We start from the raw sequence: 22,111 nt of genomic DNA on the forward strand, positions 1-22,111 counted from the left end.
TATCTAAAGGTGGCTGATTCAGCTGGGTGGAATGTAGACGTGATGGCCACAGCCACAATAGATATTTTGCAACCATGAGGAAATTTGGAGCAGAAAGAAAAGGCCTATATCCCTGATAATGGGAGAAGGGAGGTGTGAGAAGCCAACTCTGAGCAGCCTACCTCCAGATTCATTTTATGGAAAAGAAAAATAAATCATTATCTGGTTCAAGTCTCTCTTATACATGTTTTCTGCTACGTGCGTCTGAACCTAATCCTAAATGATACAGCTAAAAAATTTTATTAAAAAGTCAGCTATCTGTTTCCCTAAACTCCTACAGCATTTATACTTTATACTAATAATTTAGCCCTGAATTATACGTATATGTATTATTTATTAACAACTGCATGATAGACGATTCCCAGCTTACCGCAGGATCATAAGCTCTGTGCGTGGAAATGAACCGTTTACACGGCCTGCTGGGGGCTCAGAGCCCCCCGGGCCGCCGGCCAGGCTCACAGGGGCCCCTCGTCTCTACCCTCTCATTCGCGACGAGCACGCCGAGGACAGGGGAAAGCGAGTCTCTCCGTCTACTCTTCAACCGGTGATGAAGGTGTTATTTGCACGGGCGATGGATGAAGAAATGAAGGTTCAGAGCCATGAGTCACCTGCCTGGGCGGCTCACCAGGAAGACGGCAGAAGCCGGGTGCACACGCTTGTCCCCCGCTGGGCGGCCTGGCCCCCGGGACTCTGGCCGCCGCGCCCCTCAGCCCCACGGCTTTGCTCTGAGAAGAGCCTTGCTGGATGGGATCTTCATCAGCGGACAGAGGAGTTAAAACCGTTTCTATTTTACTTTCACTTTTGTTCTGAAATGGACAGCAGCCTGGTCCCACAGCGCTGCCGCAGGGACCCTGAGGGTGGTGGCTGTCCCAGGAGGGGCAGGAAGGTGGCGCATGTCCCTCAGCGCTCAGGAAACCCCCCAGCAGGGACAGGGCGTTTGCACGTTGTCCCGCCCCCACCAACTCCCCCTGCAGAGAGCGGGGAGTTTATCTCACCTCTCAGCCCACTCCCCTCGCACAGGGGGGCTGAGGGCCCTGGTCTGGAACGTTCTGGGGTTTCTGCCTCCCAGCAGGTCCCAACGAGAGGCGACTGGGAGAGACAGAGCTGAGCCCCTCCTCGCCTACCGTGGCTCCTGTCACGACCTGCCCACCGGCACCCCGCTGTGCTGGAGCCTCGGGACGAGGCCACCCCTGCGTTACCCCTAGATTTGCCCACAGAGCAGCTCGCAGTGACACGCGCGGCCTCGAAGCTCTGCCGTGTCCTAAGGAGGGCGCTGCCAGGTGCAGGCAGCTCGGGACCGCGCTGGTCCCAGGCGGTATGGCTCTGACTCCAGAACATGCCTTCATTGTAATAATTATTATTCTCGTCGCTGGCTGTATGAATTTCCGGGGTGGCTGCTTTTCTGCCAAGTTTAAACGTAATAACAGCTTCTGGAGCAGAAGTTCAGACTCCTTTTCTACATCCTCTGTGATCACTGGCATCGACTTTCCATCTTCGTGGGGCTCAGCCTCCCAGCCTCCGTCCCCCCAGGACCGACCACACCGCAGGCCTGTGCAGATTTACAAAATGGAAGAGAAGCGCGTTATTGCTGACCCAGAAGGATTCTTTTAGACCACCAGGGAAAAGAACTGAAATGAGAGAAAATCCTTCAGAAACAAGAGCAGCGCTTGTTGTCATGACTCCAGTGGATTGAACCTTGCCCGGTGTTTAGGCAGGCCGTGACCCTGTAGGAGATCGGGGGTCCAGCTGACCCCGTGTTCCCTACACCGTTTTCTGGCAACCGACCCCCTCTCTCCCAAGGGGAACAGACTGGGTGGAGCCTGAACGAGGCCGAGCCCACTCCCCACAGCTGCCTACTGGGGTCAGCGTTCCTGCCCCCACCATGGGTTCAGGGGTGGGCACCTACCTCGCCCCCTGAGGTCTTCCTGCAGCCGGAGGAAGATAAAGGCCTCTCTTCCTCTGGGATGGTGAGAAGCAGATGTTTACAGAATGAGACCATAAACAGGGCGCAGCCCTCGAGATAAGGAGAGAGAGGCGGGGCACCCCTGTCTGAGCCCCTGGGTTGAAGTGGCTGGGGAAATACAGATTTGCCCCAATAAAGTTGAATCTCAGGGGAAGAACAGATATGGGACATACTTTCACTAAAAAGTTATTTATTCTTCATCTGAAATTCAAATTTAACTGGGTGTCCTGGTTTCATTTGCTTTTGCTTTTGTTTTTTTGCGAAGTCTGCAATCTTACCAGACTTAGATCCATCTGTGTCTGAAGGCCAGCACGCCCTCACCTTCCCGGCGAGAGGCTGGGTTTCTCTACTCATAAACGAGGTGGCGTTTGCCAGTCTGTCCTTCTGTGGCGAGCACTCTCCTCCTCCACGGGAGAAGAGACGGTTATCCGGGCTCCACGAGCACCAACCCTAAAGGAGGAGGAGTGATGCTCTCGCTCTGCCGGCTCTCCCGAAAGCCTGTGGTGTCGGTAGGAACACAGCTTCTTGCACCAGTGGGATGGAATAGAGTCCTGAGAGATCTGCGGGCCGCGGCTCTGCACAGCGCTGGGGAAGGAGTGCTTCTGTGGTCTGCGGATGAATGCCAAAGCACCCCGAAACATAATGGCTTAAAACAACCAAATATTTCTTACTTTCCAGCTGCAGGCCTGAGCTGGGAAGTCCACAGTGGCACGCGCACGCACGCACACATGCGCACACGTGGCTGTCAGCTGTTCATTCTTCACTTCTCCTGCACGTGACCTGGGGTTTCTCAAGTTTGGTTCCGAGAGGGAGCCTTCCGAGCCTGGGGCAGCAGAAGCCTCAGACTTCTCACGGCACGGCCTCGAGGTCACGTGGTACCCGCTGATTGAAGTAAGTCCCAGACTTGCGAGCGTTTCTCCATGTATGTGACACTTCATCAAAAGTCTACTGAAAAAAATTAAACAACACAAATTTTTTGTGGTCAAATTTGTCAGTCTTTCATCTCTTTGTCTCTCTGGGTCTTGCTTAAGAAGGCCTTTCCTATCCCTGAAAACTGAAGTACTCTCTCATTTATTTGCATGCATTAGTTTAGAATCTTTTATAAGGTTCAGTTTTCTAACTGAAAATTATTATTGTGAAATTATGAATTAGAATGAAACATTTTCCAAAAATAGATGAGTGATTGTCCCAGTACCATTTATTAAATAATCTACTATTTCCCTTACTAACTTGAAATAAGTCTAGACCCTCCATTCTGTATCATTATAGTGTTTTTTTTCACTCCTGCACCGCACTGATTCAAATACCTTCATACTACATTTTGATATCTGGAAGGGCAAATTTTCCGTTTGTTCTTTTTTTTGGTTATTCTTGCAATGTAAGTGCACCTTGTCATAGTCTTTGGTTTTACCAATCTTAAACTTTTTTTTTTTGCGTTACGCGGGCCTCTCACTATCGCGGCCTCTCCCGTTGCGGAGCACAGGCTCCGGACGCGCAGGCTCAGTGGCCATGGCTCACGGGCCCAGCGGCTCCGTGGCATGTGGGATCTTCCCAGACTGGGGCACGAAACCACGCCCCCCACATCGGCAGGCGGACTCTCAACCACTGCGCCACCAAGGAAGCCCCCGATCTTAAACTTTTATCCAGCAATAACACAATACAATGATCTTTTATCATAGTAATTTACCTATAATTTGCATATACTGTACACTGAGAAGTTTCTGGAAAGTGTTTTCAAACCCATCATCATATTTGATTTTTCACAAGCAGGGCATTACTACCATCCTCATTTTTACAGATAGGAAGACACACAGAGAGGCTGTCTTAATCACCTGTGGTCATACACACCAGACTATTAAATGGCAGAGGAAACAGGAACTCAGGCCTTTGGGCGTTCAGTCTGCTGGGCCCAGGGCCACCCTTCCCGCCACCATCCTCACGTGCTGGGCAACATCTCTGAGCTCTGCTTCCACAGTCCAAATGAGATGCTCACCTGCATCACTTTGGCTCTATTTGGTAAGTTGTACTTTACCGTGGGTTCAGCTGTTCTCTAGGTAGGAGTCCCCTGGCACAGGATGAAGGCCCTAAGCCCACATTCTCTGTCACCTGCTTTCCTCCACGGGGAACGGTGGGGTTCTGTGTACAGAATGTGAGTCGAGCCCGCTCAGAGCCCTGTGTGGCAGAGGTGCGGGTGGGCATCTCTTCCCCCCGCGCGAGGCTCAGGGTTACGTTGCCGGTTACTCAGCCGATGCTGAGAGCCGCTCGAGCGTTTAAATCTGTCTGTCTCGATAGGAAATGCAGAGAGGAAACCCTGGGCGACTCTGGCAGAGCAAACTGGAGTCCTGTGTGCCGATTCTCTTCCCATTTGCAAATTAATTAGTAAGACACCCAAAGCAGTTGGGCCAGTGTCACTAATCCAGCCTCACAGGGAGACCCTCATCTTAAAACAGAAATGGGACATCCAGACTTCACAGCTGTTTATCTGGCTACAATTCACCCTGAACTCAGAAGAAGAAAGGAAATCCTGGCTCAGGAATGAGGTTTCTACAGGACAATACCTTTCCAGTTGTGACAAGACAGGTCATTACTGAGCTGATGATATCAAAAGCCCAGATATTATTTAAGGCTGACACAAGGCGTTTGGCTCCTCGTTAGGGCGGCTGAGAGAGGAAAATTCTCTCCATCCTTTTATAATTTCAGTGTTTAGATAATTTAAAAAAAAAAAAACCTTCCAGAACATATTTATTAAGTGGTGATTGACTATAAATCAACTTTGAAATAGGGTGGCGATGAGACATTCAGAAGCGCCTGCATTGGTGGCGGCCCTGGGGCTGTCAGGCAGGATGCAGGGGAGGCTGGGAGAGGGATATTCGACGCAGAAATGGGCCCTTTCTCTCCTCCCCTGTCTCTTCCTCGCGGGCCTCTTTCAAGGAAGAAATGAAACAGGAAACGTTCAAAATGTGTTTCATACGTTAGGCCATAAAGCTCATTCGTTTGGTAAATAATTATCCAGCACCCTGTGCATGGGCCCGGCCGGGGACTCTGGGGACGCAGCGCTTCCCCGGAGCTGGTGGACGGTCAGAACACCAGCCGGGCAGGCACGTGGGCCCTCGGACCCCGCGGCTCTACTTGCCCTGGGTCCTCCCTCACTCAGGCCTTCCTTCCTCTGGGCCTCGCTCTTCCATCCTGACTGGAAGGCTTGGACCACCAGGCCTCTGGGTCCGTCCACGCCAGACCCCGAGTCAGCTCGGAGGCCACTACCCCTGCCACGTCTTCATCTAGAGCCGGAGCTCCCACGGCGAGCCATCCTGGACGGTGCCACAGGGTGTGCACTGCACAAACGCCGGTGCCCCTTAACACCCACCGCCGCGAACTCCCCAGCTCCCTTCATCCCGCTGTGACACTCCCAGCTCCCGCTTGGTGAGGGTCCAGGCCTCGGACCCAGAACTTCACGTGTGTGATCTCACTCAGCACTCGCTTCCCACGCAGGTGCCCTCTACTGAGGTCGGGACGTGACACAACGTACCTCGCTGGAAAATGTGCACGCATGTGTGCTCACCTGTGACCTTTTGTCCAGCGTCACCATTTCCTAAAGCCCCTCCGTCTCCATGTTGACCTGTCATCCACGTGGCTCTGCACCTCCACTCCCCCCACTGGAGAAGGGCAGGTGAGACCCAGTAGGACCCATGGGGAGAAAGTTCTCCCCTCTGGCACCCCTGCCCGGGGTGGCCCTGTCCCCCACGAGCAGTGAACAAAGCCAATGCAGAGGCTGGGGCAGGGGGAGGATGGACAAAGCTCCCACCTCGAGCTGGTGGCCAGAGCTGACCTCTGTGTCTGGCAGCTGAAGCCTCATGACCAGTGCAGCACCGTGTGCTGGTCAGTACTGAGCAGTACGGGGATCTGAGCTCCGGCTCCAAGGCTGACGCCATTTCATCACACCCCACTATCCTAGGTCCTCCCTGTGCCAGGACACTGGTTATCAGCCCTCCTCGCCCTGGAATCCATCACCCAACAAACTACATCTAATCAGTGGTCAGTCTGTGTTCCCACTTCTTCTCCATCAGACGTACTAAAATAGCTCACCCAGGGCTTCCCTGGTGGCGCAGTGGTTGAGAGTCCGCCTGCCGATGCAGGGGACACGGGTTCGTGCCCCGGTCCGGGAAGATCCCACATGCCGCGGAGCGGCTGGGCCCGTGAGCCATGGCCGCTGAGCCTGCGCGTCCGGAGCCTGTGCTCCGCAACGGGAGAGGCCACAACAGTGAGAGGCCCGCATACCGCCAAAAAAAAAAAAAAATGCTCACCCAGCCCCTAATGGACACTTAGACACGCCAAGCGAGTCATTCCAGCCGGAGGAGCCCGCTGTGTCCCAGCTTCAGCAGCCTGTCCTGAGCGCGGGCCTGCTCTGTGGCACCGGTGGTCTCCCTGGCTGTCTGTTCTCAGCCCCCCAGCTGGGCCCTGGCCTGCAGTGCCTCTCAGAGCCGCCCCCAGCTGCCCTCTCTCCACGCCCATCCCCTGTCACTGCCCCACTGCCCTCCTCTTCCCAGAACCATCATCTAAATGCTGATGAATCTTAAATCAGTGACTCCAGCCCCGATCTCTTCGTTGAGCTTCAAACCACGCACACAGTCCCCACCCACCACTCCCGTCACATGCCCCAAGTGGCTGCAAGTCCAACATGGTCAAAACTGTGCTCATCATCTTCCCTGACTCCAGCCCGGCCCCCTCCCCCGGCTCCCCCAGGCTAGCTTTGCTGCATCGAGCATCCAGCTGCTGGAGGCGGACGACTCCTGGACCCACACCCCGCCCCGGCCCAATCAGTGACCACATCCTAACACAGTCGGCTTCCACATCCACTGGCCTGGAAAACAGTGTCCACCGCCTGTCACCTTGGCTGCCCGTGTCACCTGTCCTAACAGCCCCCTTCGGGGTCACCTGAGTAACCCCAGGGGGTAAACAGTCCTGCAGGGGATGCTGGTGGCTGGAGAACACTTTCCCGGGAGGGGCCCCAGCTGCACGGGGAACTGAGCAGGAAAGGAACGCGTGTGCCCGGAAGACCTCCCAGACCTTTGACCCAAATCCCAGCGGCGTTTGGTCCTCTGCCTGCAGGGCAGGACATCTTCCAAGGACGGTGTGAGGACGCGGGCCTCTCCCGGCCTGAGCCGCCCTCGCTGACTCACTGTGGGTCCCTGCCCTCCTCGCAAGTGTTTGGACAAGTGTGGGCTTTCTGACCAAACATTGGAGTTTAAACAATGGCCTAAATTCATCCCTCAGAGACTGACACTCAACCTACTGTTTTCTGTCTTTGAACTCCGTGTGTACTTGGACCCGGGTTGGACGTTGTGCAACTTCCTGCGGGAACGTGCCATTAGCCTGGGGGAGGGGCCGCCTCAACCCCGGCTCAGCCGGACACTCAGCCACAACAAACCCGACCTCCCAGTGCCCCGGCCCCTGAACTCCCAGTGCCCCTCGGCGATCTGGGTTTAATTACAGCGTTTTCAAAGGCGGCTTCCCAGTCAGCCTCAGACAGAGGGGTCTGAGCCTAAACCCTGCGGTGCCACGGGCGTGACGGGCGCCGGCTGCAGCCTGGGCGGGACCCGAGCTCAGCACACAGCCTGGGGGGATGGAGCATCCCTTTGGGGGATGTGCCCCCGGACGCCCCGGCTTCTGGGCAGGGGATGAGGGGGCAGCGCACAGAAGCCACCAGACAGGGATGCTGCGGGTCTGGTGTGCAGATGCTCCCCCGAACCGGCCTGCATCCCAGGATGGTGCAGGACCAGGACCCCTCCCGGCTGGGCTGCAGGCGTCGATGACCCTGACCATCCCAGAGCTGGGCTTCGTGGTCAGTAATCAAAGATGCGCAGCTTTGTCGGGTCATCATTCCTGCGGCTGCTTTAATCAGCGCCTGCTCTGTGCGGGTCACTGGACACCCGCCCACGAGGGAGGGCAAGTCCCCGCTGGGCGGTGACGTAGCTGGAGCTAAGGCTGAGTTTCAAGCCAGTGCCGGGCGACGGACTCTCCCCGGGGCTGAGGAGGCCCTGTTCCCAGGGTCCCCAGGGCCACAGAATCCTCACGGCAGTGCTACTGCTGCAAAAGGCCATTTTGCAGATGGATAGACTGAGGCTTTGATAAGTTAGGTAACTAGGCCTGGGTTTCGCAGCAAGAAAGGGCAGAACAGGGATTTGTATCCAGGCCGTGTGACCCTGGAGCCACGCCCTTAACTGGATACTACACGGGCGCCTGGTCGGCTGACAAGCTGGGAGCCCCTGGGGTCGCTGGGAGTGGGCAGCCCAGTCAGCTGGTTCCTGTAGAGAAGTTTCCCCACGCCCTCTGCCCGCTGAGCTCTCTCAACCTGTTCGTGGAGGTGTCTGTGCGCCTGGCACCGCCAGCGGCTGCCTAGCTCCTGGGGCCTGGTCCCGTTGCTCGGTTCACGGCCCCAGCCTGCAGCCCCCGACCTGGCCCCGCCAGCCCAGCCAGTACTCACAGTTCAGCCCTGCCGCCACCAGGGCCAGAGGACGTGCGTGTCATCAGGCCTTTGGTGTGAAGTGCTGCTTCATGATTTCTATTCAGAGAGGACAAAAGGACAAAGCAGCCTGCTTCCCATCATGGGCGGGGGCCCCATGGTCCACCCGCAGTGGACACGGGGTGAGGGTTCCCTGGGCCTCCCGGAGGAGATGCAGAGCAGCCGGAACCAGCAGGGCGGCTCTGCAGAAGCAGAGGCCGGCGTGCATGAGCGTGGACCAGTCCCCGCCCTTTCACCTCTGCCAGCTGAGCCCCGCTTCCATTCCTTCAGTGCCCAGAACGGGCCACCTGTGCTCACCTGTCTGTGCAGCACGCCCCTCGTGGAAGGCAGTGCCAGACCCCAACCTGCAGCTTCAGTTCAGGATGACAGGCCGGGGGGCGACCTCTGCATCGCCAGCTCCCCAGCAGAGCTCGCCACGGCGTGCGGGGTCAACCCAACGTCCTCAACGCGAGCAGTCCCTGGTTATAGTCACCGATATCCTGCTCCTGCAGCCCTGCCCTCTCCCGCCTAGCTGGCCCCATGGGAGCCACAGGTCACTCTCCTGGTCCACGGAGGCCCCTCCAGTCCGTTCCCCCTAATCTGTCATCCCAGTTACCTCTAGGATCAGCCCCAAAACACATCCCGCCATTTAAGGATCGGAAAATTGCTCTGGGTCCCCAAGCCCATGCACGGCCTCTCCTGTCCCCCGTCCCCACCCACGCTGAGCCCCCAGTGTCTCACACACTCCTCCGCACGCAGCTCCACGCCCCTCCTCACTCTCCCCCTGTTCTCCTGGCTGGCTTCCTTGCATTCTTCACCTGTCCGTACACCTGCATCTCCTCCAGGACACCGCCCGGAATGTCCCTCTTCTGAGCTCTAGAGCATTCCATGCGCCCGACCTATGGCAGAGGTCACCACATCCTTTATCAGGTCTACGTGTGTCTCCCCCATTGGACCAGGTAGTGTCCACCTTGTCCATCCAGAACCTAGACCCCCGCCTAGAACACGTATTCAATACATGTTCAGTAAAGACTTGTGGGAGGAGCCCATGAGAACGCCCCTCCTGATGGAGACATGAACCCCGTGAGGCTATCTCCTTCTGTGACAAAGTGAATAAGCCCCGAGGAAGGCTGCCCTGGGCAGCGATGTCACCTGTCAGCCAGGCCTTTCCGTCCCCATTGAGACACCCCTTCTGGTGGGGTAGAGGGAGTGTCGGGGCACGAGGCATACTCCACTTTTAGTTAAGAACCTTCCTCTTCTCCTATGATTACCAGCATAGATGATTCTGTTGGTATTTACATGCATAATCTGTATTATTAAAACAATAGTGATTCTCATTTTTATATAGAAAAGTATAATAGTGACTAGATTTTTCAGAGTAAATTTCCCTCCACAGGGGAACCACTGGCCTAGGGGTGGGCTGCCCATTAACTGGCGCCTATGGGCTACTCAGGCTGGCCTGCAGTGCAGAGTGTGGTGACCAGGCCCGGCCCTTCTCCTAACAGGGCTTCCCTGCCCAGAGCATGTGTGGGGACGTTCCCAGGAGCCAACCTGCCCCAATCCTCCCAGACACCCTGACAACCATCCTTGCTCTGCACACACTAGTGCCGAGAGAGACACAAACTGGAGGAGATTGGGACAGGAGAACTGCTGGAAGTTGAGAACCAGGGCAGAGGGGGTACACTGAGTTCCACTTCACAGCTGAGATATATCTCAGGGGACCCAAGAGCAGAAAGGGCAGCGAGGTTCCCAAATAGCAGAATAACTTTAGCATAATTTTTTTTTTTTTTTTTTTTTTGCGCTACGTGGGCCTCTCACTGTTGTGGCCTCTCCCGTTGCGGAGCACAGGCTCTGGACGCGCAGGCTCAGAGGCTGTGGCTCACAGGCCCAGCCGCTCCGCGGCATGTGGGATCTTCCCGGACTGGGGCACGAACCCGCGTCCCCTGCATCGGCAGGCAGACTCCCAACCGCTGCGCCACCAGGGAAGCCCTTCAGCATAATTTTTAACATTCCTTTTATTAAAGAGTGTGGTGGGCAGTAGCTTTGGCGTCTGACGGACCTGCACTTGAACCCCGGGCTCTGAGGACAGAGGGACTCCGTTGATGATGCTTATCCTGGTTTTGGGTGTTACTGTTATGCATACATGTCCCGCACATGGGAACCCCCCCAGAGCAGGATCCACGAACCTCTAGGAGGCCACAGACAATGGCAGGAACTCACCCTCAGTCCCCTACATCACCCACAGTGAAACCCACATCAGGAGAGAGAGTTTGCTGAGTGCAAACCCCTCACCGACTGCCCAGGCGGCTGTAAGTGACCGACTTCCTGAGAGAATTCCAAAGCCACCAACATCCAGGGTGGGGTTCCTGGAGCCCACGGACCCTCTGGTGTGGAATGCAGAATTTAGTGTGTGTATGCACACGTGCCTTTTTCTGGGGACAGGTTATGCATCTTTTCTCAAACCCTCTAATGGGCCCATGAAGTTGTCCCAGGCCCTGGAGGAGAAAAGTTAAGATTCTTGTCTGTTCTTGGTGGGAACGGGTTTCACGGGATTCCCTGCCCTCCAGACTAGACACCAGCATTCAGCAGGTGTAGGGTTTCGTGGTCACTGTGAACCCCCACATTCTATGCATCCCGTTACATCATAGACTGGTATTCTGCAACCAGTTTTTATTTGGGGCAAACGCTGTGTTAGAGCAGATGACTTTTGATTGTGGGCGGGGACCCCGTGGCAGGCACGGCCGTATCTTCTCAATGAATCCAAACAGACGTGTCTCACAGATAAACTGAAGCACAGAAAAGTTACACCACGTGCCCGAGGTCACGTGGCAGGCCATGGGTCCAGGACTAGAGATCCGGTCTCTCAGATCCCAGAGATGAGAGGCTTTGGAACGGAGAGACAGCAGCCCAGCCTTCTCCTTTCAGAGGTGAGAAGAGTTGAGGGCCAGAAATGACTCCCCACACAAAGTCACACAGAATGAAGGGCCGCTGCCAAGATCGGGGCACCCCCCGCCCCGGGGGCCAGGCTCCCCAGGCCCGGCTGGGTCTCAGCACTGCCAGCCTGCGTCAGGATGGGGATGTACTAAAAGTGAATTCCAGGCATTCCGAGGGATTCCACTGACCCTGCTTATCAGAGCGTTTGTTGAGGTTACTGTTATCTCTTTAAGTATCAGTGGTAGGAGTCTTCCATCATCCCTGTCTATCATCTGCAAAGAATCCCATGGGCGTGTGGTAACATCTCAGATAAGAGAGGACCAGGGGACTGGAATCTTTGGGGTATTGTTTATTGACAATTCCCTTCAAACATGGTCAGCTGTAACATAAGTGTACATATTCAAATCTTATATGATAATAATACTATATAGTAAAATCGTATGTAATATGTGAGTATACTATTTAATGTAACATATATTTTAAAGTTTTTTTATATTTGAATCGTAAAGAGAACAAGAGCCCAGGACAATGGTCTAGGCTTGGCATTGACTGTGTAAGTTAACTCCCCTCCCCCTCCTGTGAAGAAGTGATTGTTTCAAAGAATAATTGTCAACCAGCCTGGCAGGAAGAATTAGATGTTAATCACCGAGAAATCAGAGTTCTAGCCCCAGGCTCCCCCATCCATGCCTGAGTGACCTGGGACAGCTCTTCCTCCGGCTCATGGCCTCAGGGTCACGTCTGCTAAAGGAAGGCTGGGCTCAGGGCCTGAGCAAGGACTTCTCTCCCACAGGCCTATTTGTTTGCCAATTTGTTTTAATCATGAAACTTCACTTAAAAACTTAAATATTCAGCTTCTCTTTAAAAGAAAGAAGGCACTCTGGCACACAGGCCCTTCCTTCCTGCTCTATCGGCCTTTGCATCCAGCCCCCCAAACCCTCGGCCGGGGACCCTCCCCCTCCCCGGGGGTCCCGCAGGCAGCGCCGGTCTGGAGCCCTCGCGCCGGCCGTGTCTGCCATCCCAGCCAGCACTGCCATTCCACGGCTCTCTGGTTCCAAACCAGATGGTCGTTGACCGCGCACAATGTCGGCCGCCCGCTGGAGAACATGTGCCCTTGGCTCTGGGGAAGCAGAGTTGCCGAAGCCCAGCGAAAAGGAGAAACTCCACTTAAGAGAAAATATGTGCCTTGTCTTTTCCACAAAGAATCCAACCATAAAAATGTCTGGATGGGCTGGAGTCTGCTGCCGAACCATGGAAACGAAACCAGGAAGTTCTTGAATGACACGGCCCAGGAGCGCCAGGAATTACGGGCTCAGCATTCCTCCGTGCCTTTGCTCTGCCAAACCCTGGTAATAGTATCCCGCCGGGGACTGGGACGGAGGCAGCCATGTCAGAATGGTACCCAGAGTCACGTTCTCTGCTGGAGAAGGTAGCTCCACATCTGTGTCCGCCTGGCCGCATCCCCTCCTGCCTTCTCGGCTCCGGTGCCCTTCTGCATGGTTTTAAGGGAACGTCAGCCGGGCGGTTTGGGGACAGCCGAGGGTGCCCAGGGCCAGCCCCTCTTTCACAATCAGCCCGGCTTAGTGGGGTTGGGAAGATGTTTGTCAAGTGACTCCTAGCTGTTTGGAATATTTTAATGATGGGATTTTACATGACCTGTGCTCTGGGGCATTTTCAGTAAAGAAGAATTTAAGACGAGCCTTCCGAACTTCTATATGGAAAAAAAAAGAGAAAGCTATGAGTGTACGTTTCTTTTCCTGGCCCGTCCTCCTGAAGTCCAGCTCCTGAGAGCACGTGATCATATATCCCCCAGAAAAGATCTTAATCCCTTTTGAGATTGCTTTGCAGACTTCAAGTCTTTAAGAGCTAAGCCCTCGGTGCTTAGTGTTTACCACACTGAGCCGCGATGCGCACGGAAGCCTCCGGAAACCACGAGGTTCTCAGGTAGGTGGGGTGGGCACAGGGGGACGCGCGTTTGCTCCGTCCTGTGGGTGAGCTGCCCTCTCTGCTCTGGATGGATTCTGGAGTGTGTTGACCGCAGAGGGTGGAGTAGTGACAGACGTGAGTCTAATTTGGTTTTTTGGTGTGTGGCCTGAAGCAAATTAACGTTCTCCAGTTGGATGCATTATTGATGGGCATGTTGTAAATTTTTAAACAAAATAAATAATGTATCTAGAACAGTGTCAGTTTATGTCTGCTTACCGACTGGGTGGTTTAAATGTTGTACCCAAACTATGTAAAAATACTCTTTCGGAATTAACTGTGTTTCAGTAAAAAGACAACAAATTCTTACTTTTAAACGCTTCTTTTTGTGTCTCGTGTTATTGTGTCGACTAGTGTCTGTGCTGTGGAAGAAAGAAGAGGTGGGGAGGAAGGAGGGAGGGAGGGAGGGAAATATAAGAGGGATTAGAAGGAGGGAGGAAACAAAGACGAGAGAGAGACACACTCAGGGAGATGCGATCACGTGTGCTGAATTCCTCCAGCCAGACTTGGTGGTGGTGTGCACGCGCGTGTCTGCGTGTGTGTGCGTGGGTGTGAGTGCTGGAAGGGAAGGGGAGTGGGGTGTGAAGGGGCTGTGACTGTCCCGGGAAACGCTCCCATCTCGGTAGGGCCCTTAACCCCAAGAGCAGACACCTTCTCCACTCTTCACTTTTCTCCTCTGTCCCGGGAGCCCCACGAATCAACGGAACTCACAGCACACGGGGGGCAAGTGCTCGATAATCGTTTTCCCTGTTTGACGATATCATTTAACCTAATTCAATCTGTTGACCGTCGACACAGACGGAAGCCAAACAGGAGGCTTTGCGCCGCGGAGCGCCCAGCCCCGCTGCCAGGACTTTCCATGGCTTCTTCCCCGAACCGTGACGGCTCTGGGGCCCGGGCCTGAGAGTCCCCAGCCTGGGACTGAGACGGGGTTTCAACGGGAAGGGGGTGCCCAGGGATCCCTGACTCCAAGCCCGCCTGGAAGCGCTGAGCCCTTGGACCTGCCAGGCTCCCTCTGGAGCGAAGGCACATCTAGTTCCTGAGTTGCTGCTGCGGCTGGGCTATGAGTCAGGCCCCTGAGCAGCTGCGTCGCCCTTTGTCTGTGTCCCCGCAGGCGACGGCCCTTGGTCCCGGAGCAAAGGCCACTCCATCTGTCCCCACTGCAGAGTGCTGGCCGCCCACACAGAACAGGTGCGGAGCCACCACCCTGGGCGGGCGTAGGGGGGGCAGGGTCAGCCCCAGGGCCCCGTGGGAGCCGCGGCGAGCTGGGCACCCAAACACCACCCACCAGCCCACCGGCCGCCTTCCCACTTGGAGACACGCGTCGTCTCTAGGGCCGCGGAAGAGAGCACTCCCGTAGCTCCTCTGATGACCTGGAAATGCCGGGCCAGGCTCGGCCGGGTGTAGAGTGTCCAGGGGCCAGGGGGTTGTGCAGACGGCGGCCTCGGTGGGTCCGAAAGGCACCCTCACGGGACAGCTGTTAAAGGTGGGATGCAGGCCACACCCAGAGGGGGGGACCGCGGGGGCCCGGACAGCGGCACCTGAAAACCTCCTGACACTTTCTGCAAAGTTATGCTTGCGTGTTTGTGTGTGTGTTTCTGGGGAAGGGGTTTATAGCTTTTCAGATGTTCAGAGGCCATCCCAGGAGGTTAAGAGCCGTAGCTGTGGAGCATTCCTACATTTTAGGCGAAGGGAGCACTTGGAAGACGTAGAGGACTTACAGTCTTCATTCCGACACCACTTCAGCGCCCGCTTCCAGTTTTAAAATTTTCTTTCTTTCTTGGCTGCACCCACGGCACGTGGGATCTTAGCTCCCCGACCAGGGATCAAACCCGCGCCCCCTGCATTGGAAGCGCGAAGTCTTAACCACTGGACCGCCGGGGAGGTCCCCTCAGCGGGCACTTCTAACAGCTCTGTCGGGGGAAAGTGGGTAGCTGCAGACAGCCTCTCATGAGCAGAGGGTCATTTCTAAAAATCAGTCTCATCTAAGGCCTTTGAAGGAAAAAAGCTCACAGTTTATTATTTTTTAAAGCATTGATGGCATAATTTTATTCTCACCTTGGGATTCCAAGTTTATTAAAAGTTTCTGTTTACAACCTCTCTCCTCCTGGGTTATCAGCCGTATGCAGGCCTCCACACACCCTTGTGAATAAATCATTGTACTTTTCACTACATTTAATGACCTGCCATTTTGATGACCTGTAAAATCTGTCTTACCTTGTTTATTAGAAATGCAAAATAATCCACAATGTCCAAGTCACACAGCCTCGGGGAAATGCCTTAACCTCACGGGCGTGTTTCCTGACCTACATGGAGAGCCCGCCCTGCCGGTGGGGGTCGATTTAGACCAGTTCCTGAGACAGGGCACAGCAGGACATCAGGATGTGGAGCTTGTCTGGTTTCCTTCACGATCTGAAAGTTTCCAGCTTTTCTCCAGACTCGAGAGGGTCCAAACTGCCATGACCACCTAGTTGTCCATCTCGGGCTGGGTTCGGGTCGCAGACTCCCTGTGTTTGAGAGGCCCCGTGTTAGGGTCCAGGCCCCGTGGACTTTCGCTCTGGGTTTCAGCTGAGACTCTGGGCGGGGAGCCAGCCAGTGACCCCAGGACAGAGGGTGGGTCCTGCCTGGCCAGCAGGGAGGAGTGGGGCTGGTTTGCTCCCTGAATGGCTTTTCCAGAAGTGCTGTGACATGGAGTCGAGGGTCCGCTGACTCTGAATCCCACAGGGAGTCGGGGGGACCTGCACGTCCGCCCCACGGGGTGCTGGGGAGGTGGACGTTTGTTATTTCAAGACTAAGTTACATAAGTGACCAAGTCGGGGCCTGGCTCTGCTGCTTCTCAGACCCACCCAGCTGGACCCATTCAGGGGTCTTATCCCGTGTGTGAGAAGAGATTTATGAGTCCTCTGAGTGAGGCCCTCCGTTCAGGCAAGACTCTGGACGGCTCCCCTGAGGCCTCAGTGGAGGTGCCAGGGCCACAGGAGCAAAGGGCGTGGCGTTGGGTTCTCCCCTTCGCCGCCGCCCCCCCAGACTCCGTCTCCTGCATCCGGACCCTCCAGTGGCCCCTTTTCCCCCTCCCCGTTCTTCTCCATGAAGAACCTCAGAGCCAGGTTTGAGCCTCGGTGACCGGGGTGGGTTAGACCTTGAGTGGCGTGTAAAGGCCTGGTCTCTCTTACCAAGCCCCAGTCTCGGATCTGAACTCGCCGCTCGGCCCCTCACGCCCACTGTGGTGAGAGTGGCTCCTTTTTGGGGCAGGAAGCTTAGAAATTCCACTCAGAGACTGAAAGCTGGAAGGGGCGTTCACAATCATCTATTTCAGTGTTTTCTAATCATTTGCAGCTTCCCAGAGTCCTCCTCTGCAAGGCTGAGAAAAGCTGGAGGTTTGCTCACCGGAGCAGAGTTGCAGGAAGTCGCACACGTGTGGCTCATCCTCTCCGGGGATTCTCGACACCACCGGCCCCCCGCGCGCACCCACCTCCCAGCGGACCCTCGGCTAGCAAAGGCTGGGCGGTGGCACTACCCAGGAGCCGCGCCAGCTGAGCAGGGCTGGGCCCCTCTGTGGGCAGCCCACCCACCCGCCGAGGGACCGCAGGCCTGTCCCTTCTCTCTCGGCCTGCGCTTCACCTGGAAACAAGCGACGTGCCCTCACCGGGCTCCAGGTCCTCTTTGGCTCCAGGCTGCGGAGAAGGGGCAGGGCTGGCACTGACGCCCACGAGTGGAAGCAGCGCTGGGGCGAGGGCACCAGGCCCCCACTGCACCCAGGCTGCCGGGGGCTCTACACGGGGTGGGGGGCAGAGGTGTCCCCTCCCCTCCCCCAGGTGCTCTCCAGCCCCCCCTGACTTCAGCCAGGGTGCCCTCTGTACACAGAAAAAGTGGAGTTCTGTGCGCCAGGAGGTTAGTACAGAACTTTTCAGGTGAAATTCAGGCAGTCGTGGATGAACCCAATGAACGCAGTCATCAGAAAGCAAGGTGCGAAGGGGTCAATTATTTCCAAAGTAAAAGATATAAAAACCAACACAGATTCAAACACCTGACAATCCCTTCCAGGAAGCCCACGCCGGACTCACACGTGTGACACCAAGACGGCTCTGGACCCTCCGCGGCCAGTGTAGACTGTGTCCTGTCTAGAGCAGAGCTTTGCAGGCTCGGTGACTATCTAAGGAAAAGCCTGGAAAACCTTAAAACAGAGACCACTTTCCACCTCCTCTCAGAGAGAGGAAGAGCAGGGCGAGCCCTGGGGCGACGGTCCACACCTCACCCCGTGACAGACCTCCTGCTTCTCAACGAGACCCGTCAGCGCGTCTTATCTGCTCCAAGCAGATACGCTGGTGCCAAGGCCGTGAGGGGGACTTTCTCCCCGGGCTGCTCGGGCCCCCGCGGGCTGATGACGGACTGTCCCCTCCCGCCCACCTTCCTTCTCATCCTCGTCTTGGGCATCTCCAGATGCCAAGGTCCCTCTCAGCACAGCTAGAGCAGGAAGAGGGGACAGCCTCTCTGTGCAACCAGATTCATACCAGGAGTGCCCTCGCTCTGGAGCTGAAGTCCCTGCGGTTTAGGTGGTTTCCCGAGATGCTCCCACATGGGCCGTCCTGCCGACCCGCCGGCCCGTCCTCTGAGCAGGGGCTGCTGGTGCAGGATCGGACCCCAGAGGAGGTTGAGGTTATGGACCCAACAGGACACGTGGGGATCATCTCTGCTGTTCTCAGAAACCCGGCGCCACGGGCCTGTTATTGCAGCTTCTCTGAGCAGAGATGCCAACAGGGCCAGGCGGGTCCAGGACAGTGGGGCGGGGAAGGAACAAGGGCATCGGGACCCTGAGCCTCTCTGCTGCCTCGGGACCGAGTCATCTGTCTGTCTGTCTGTCATGTAGATTGGCTCTGGGAGGCCTGGGCGCTCTTGTCACACGATGTCACTGGGCTGAGACGCCTAGAGTCGGACACAAGGCCACGTTCCCTTCATCTCGACGTTATCGTTCACCAAGTGGGCCTTCTCCTGGATCCCACGTCCACTCGCTATACTGGGAGCACTTTGGGGCGCGAGGGTCTGCCGGCCACGTCGAGAGGGAAGATGCGTGGCCACCAAACAGTGTCCCAGACGGTGTCCTGTCCCAAAGGGGGCAAAACCAGGAAGCTGTCCCCGCCCTCCCCGCTCCCCGGCCCGTCACCTGCACCACGGGGTCAGGAAGCAGAGGCGGCGGGGATCACAGCTTGCCCCGTGCATCTCGCCCACCCCTGCCTGGAGCCAAAGCTACCTGGACGGAGAGGAAGTGCTGCATTTTCACCGACCCTCTCTGTCTGGCTGCGCTGACCAGCTGGATGGAGCTTGCCTTCCCCCCCAAACCGTCGGCTGCCTCACTGCCGGCCCCGCTAAGCCTCATGCCAACCCACAGCCCTAAAGCAGGCCGTGCATCCAGCCTCGAGGCGCTTGGCCCGTGCAGAGGCCCAGGCCCCAGGAGTCACCGTGGGAAGTGCAGCCCTCCCCCCGTCCTCTCACCCCCCATGACCCAGAGGCCACACTTGACCTTCTCACCCATCCTTAACCTTGACTCATCCAGGCACTTCGGGGCAAGCCCCTGGCTTCAGCTCTGCTGCCCCACGAGTTTTATTGCTGAATAAACAGTTGAGAGCCCTTTTAAATAGTGATCAAGAAAAAGTACAAACAAGACCCAAAGCCATCTCAAGCCCTAATCCACAAAAGGAGAAAACGGAGCAGCCGTGGCTCACGCCCAGGGCTGGGCATGGACAGCAGTCAGGGGGGAGCCACCTGCCAGCAGTTACGCTGCCGACGAGACGCCCAGTCTGGCTTCACCACCCCCAGATTCCAGAGAGAAGCTGAACCGCGAAATGGAAGGCTCAGAAAGACCTCAGAAATTCAGACCGCGCTTTAGAGCACTGTCTCTCGAGGGTCATCTGCCCAGGACCTCGTGGGTCCGGGGGCAGACTCTGAGCCCGTGGGTCGGGGCGCCTGACACTCTGCATTTTTACCAGCTCCGCGAGGCCGGCGCCGAGGCTGCGGGGCCCTTGCTGAATGCAGGCTCAGGGCCCCTGCCCCCGTCGGGGAAGGTGGAGGTGCTCCCTGCTCTGTGTTTCCTGCGGCGGACCAGGGCAGACTGTGCTTAGCAAACCTCGTCCCAGACAAGCTCCCACGTCCCTGCAGCCTTGAGCCAGCGCAGCACGGGGCGCGACCTCTGCAAACTTCCAGATTCGTGGTCAGAAGCGTTGAGCTTTTAAAACCGACTTACAGGTTTTTATTTATTATAAATTTGTTTTACGAGTTTACAACAACAGGCATGGGCTCAGAAGAGGTCTTCTCCCTTTGAAGAGTGTTAACAAAATGCTTCAGGCAATAAAACACATCACTGGGGTCAGCCTAGGAAGGTGGGCATGGAAGGGGTGTTGTGTGGTGTGTGCCACTTAGGAGCTGGTGGCCTTGGGCCAAGTGACAGCATTTCTGTGCTTCAATAACCTTACCTGCAAAATGCAGATAGTCGTGGGCCTCCTCGGGCACGGCAGGGAAAACGCAAGGGTTTACACAGGCTGTGCCGCAGCTCCCGGCGTGCGACGTGCAGGAAGCCCTCATCGAACGTGAGTTGCTAAGTTGTTGTTGTTACTCCTTCATTGGTGCCTGGGAGGGGAGACTTACACAAAAGTGCAGGAATTCCTCAGCGTGGATTGCAGACCCGAGTGTGGGAACCGGGCTGCGCGTTCATTCAGTAACGGGGGCAATTTCCAGGCACGAAGCAGACAGAAGAAATGGGGCTTGGGTGACAGGTGAGATTTACATGGAAGATGTTGATCCCATAGAGCCAGCCCCCAGGACCCAGCTCCACTGCAGAGCCGGGGGCAACCGCGGGCCCCAAGGACCAGGGGCTCTATACTATGAGCTGGAAAAGCCCCACCCGCCTTGGAAGGTCAGAATTCCATCAATCACTGAGAGTAAAAGAGTGCCTCCAAAGTGGGCTTCATCTTCGCCCAGACCTGGCCTTGGTGTTCTGCGGTCACACACCGCATTCTCTAAGGGGCCCAGGAGACAGGCAGGCGAAATGCAGACCAGGAAGGCTGTCGGCCCGTCGCCTGCTGCGTAGGGGCTCAGGATGGGACGTGCTGTCAGGAAGATAAGCAGTCGTACTGGAAGGTCACTCGTCTTCTAGAAATAGCGCTTAGCACGAACAGCCCCTCGGGTTAACCCTCCCAAGCCTTTCGCTCCTCATTAGGCCCAGGGCCACATTGCCCGGGGTGACCTGGCCACTCAGCCGTCTCCACCTCTCACATAAGAAGGCCTCAGTGTTTCTGAGCACAAGAGATGGATCAAGTTAATCAAGTATTGGGCTTCCCTGGTGGCGCAGTGGTTGAGAGTCCGCCTGCCGATGCAGGGGACACGGGTTCGTGCCCCGGTCCGGGAGGATCCCACATGCCGCGGAGCGGCTGGGCCCGTGAGCCATGGCCGCTGAGCCTGTGCGTTCAGATCCTGTGCACCGCAAGAGGAGAGGCCTCAACAGTGAGAGGCCCGCGTACCGCAAAAAAAAAGTTAATCAAGTATTGATCGACTCAAATGTGTCATTAACTATTATTATTGCTACTTCCATTAGCTGAAGTTACATTTTTTAACGGATGAAATTCTCAAATTGTTTGGCATGTGTAGACACGTCTGTGTAGAGAGGAAAGTCCTTTGCCCTCATATTGGACACAGGACGGCCATTCCCCGGGACAGGGCTCAGTGGATCAAAGGGAGCCTGCCAGCCCACCGCCTCAGGTCAGACGGAGCATGGCCTGGGGAGAGCCGCGGGTCCATGGCGTTCCACAGTCAAGCCAGAGACGGGCACTGAGAGATCCCAGCATCCCAGTTCATCCAAGAGAGGATCCGAGTCACCGACACAGCTTTAGAACCACACAAGGTAGGTGTGAGCCCTCCTGGAGCTCCCCTAAATTATTCATTCACCAGCAAACATGTGTTCTGTCAGCCACTCCGTGCAAAGCGCTGTGATGAGTAACACACGATTCCTTCCCTCAAGAACTCTATCATTTGGAGGAGACAGGCAGGTTAATCACTAACTCTTACGCGGGGCGGGGTGAGATAAATGCTTAAATAAACGTACAGGCAGCGCATTATGGGGCTGCTGGGAGGGAGTCATGAACGCTGACTGGAGGCTTGGGGGGTGAGCCAGCATTTAAGTCGGGCCTCGAGGGCCGCCACAGGCAGAGAAGAGCGAGGGAAGCGTGGCCCAGGCCGTGAGCTGGGACTTAATCCGTAACCGTGTTTACTGGATTGCACTCCACACTGTCCGAATATCCAAACGACATTTAAGGATGTATCTATCCAAGCCCCTCGCCTTCCTGTATAACTCACCGTCTGTGCTAGGTTTGAGCCTATCTTCTGTGCTTCTTTAAGTAAATAAAAGTAATGCTAATATATCTTCTTATCCACCCCGCCCCCATACGCAGTCTGTTGTCCGCTTTTCGCCTGGCATCCGCGCCCGGAGGCCTTTCCCCGCAGGGCACAGAGACCGTCCTCACTCCTTCTCGCCTCTGCGTATCATCCGGGCTGCAGAGCCCTTTCCCGCTCTTGCTGAGCACAGCGAACGGCGCGTTCTTATCAGTTCTTTATTCGACGTCCGTCCGCCTAAACATCCAACGGTGGTTTTAGGAAGTCAGCAGTTCCACGTGCCGAGCTCTAGCGCTCAGTCACAGTCTCTCCAATAC

General features: G+C 56.0%; 2 long non-coding RNA genes across 5 annotated transcripts in view; one reads left to right on the plus strand and one right to left on the minus strand.

Annotated features, from left to right (window-relative positions):
• LOC117307530 (uncharacterized) overlaps nt 1-1,403 on the minus strand; it is a 20,237-nt gene extending 18,834 nt beyond the window's left edge. For all 4 annotated transcript variants that reach the window (XR_012324988.1, XR_004521306.2, XR_004521304.2 and 1 more), the window contains exon 1: nt 410-1,403. This is a non-coding gene — a long non-coding RNA (uncharacterized lncRNA). The remainder of the gene's footprint in view (nt 1-409) is intronic.
• Nucleotides 1,404-12,510: 11,107 nt separating this feature from the next.
• Nucleotides 12,511-21,836, plus strand: LOC141276057 (uncharacterized). The gene is made up of 2 exons (XR_012324989.1): nt 12,511-13,376; nt 16,752-21,836. It is a non-coding gene; the product is annotated as an uncharacterized lncRNA (long non-coding RNA).
• Nucleotides 21,837-22,111: the final 275 nt, after the last annotated feature.

The sequence above is a fragment of the Tursiops truncatus genome, chromosome 12 (assembly GCF_011762595.2).
Source record: "Tursiops truncatus isolate mTurTru1 chromosome 12, mTurTru1.mat.Y, whole genome shotgun sequence".
Lineage (NCBI taxonomy): Eukaryota > Metazoa > Chordata > Mammalia > Artiodactyla > Delphinidae > Tursiops > Tursiops truncatus.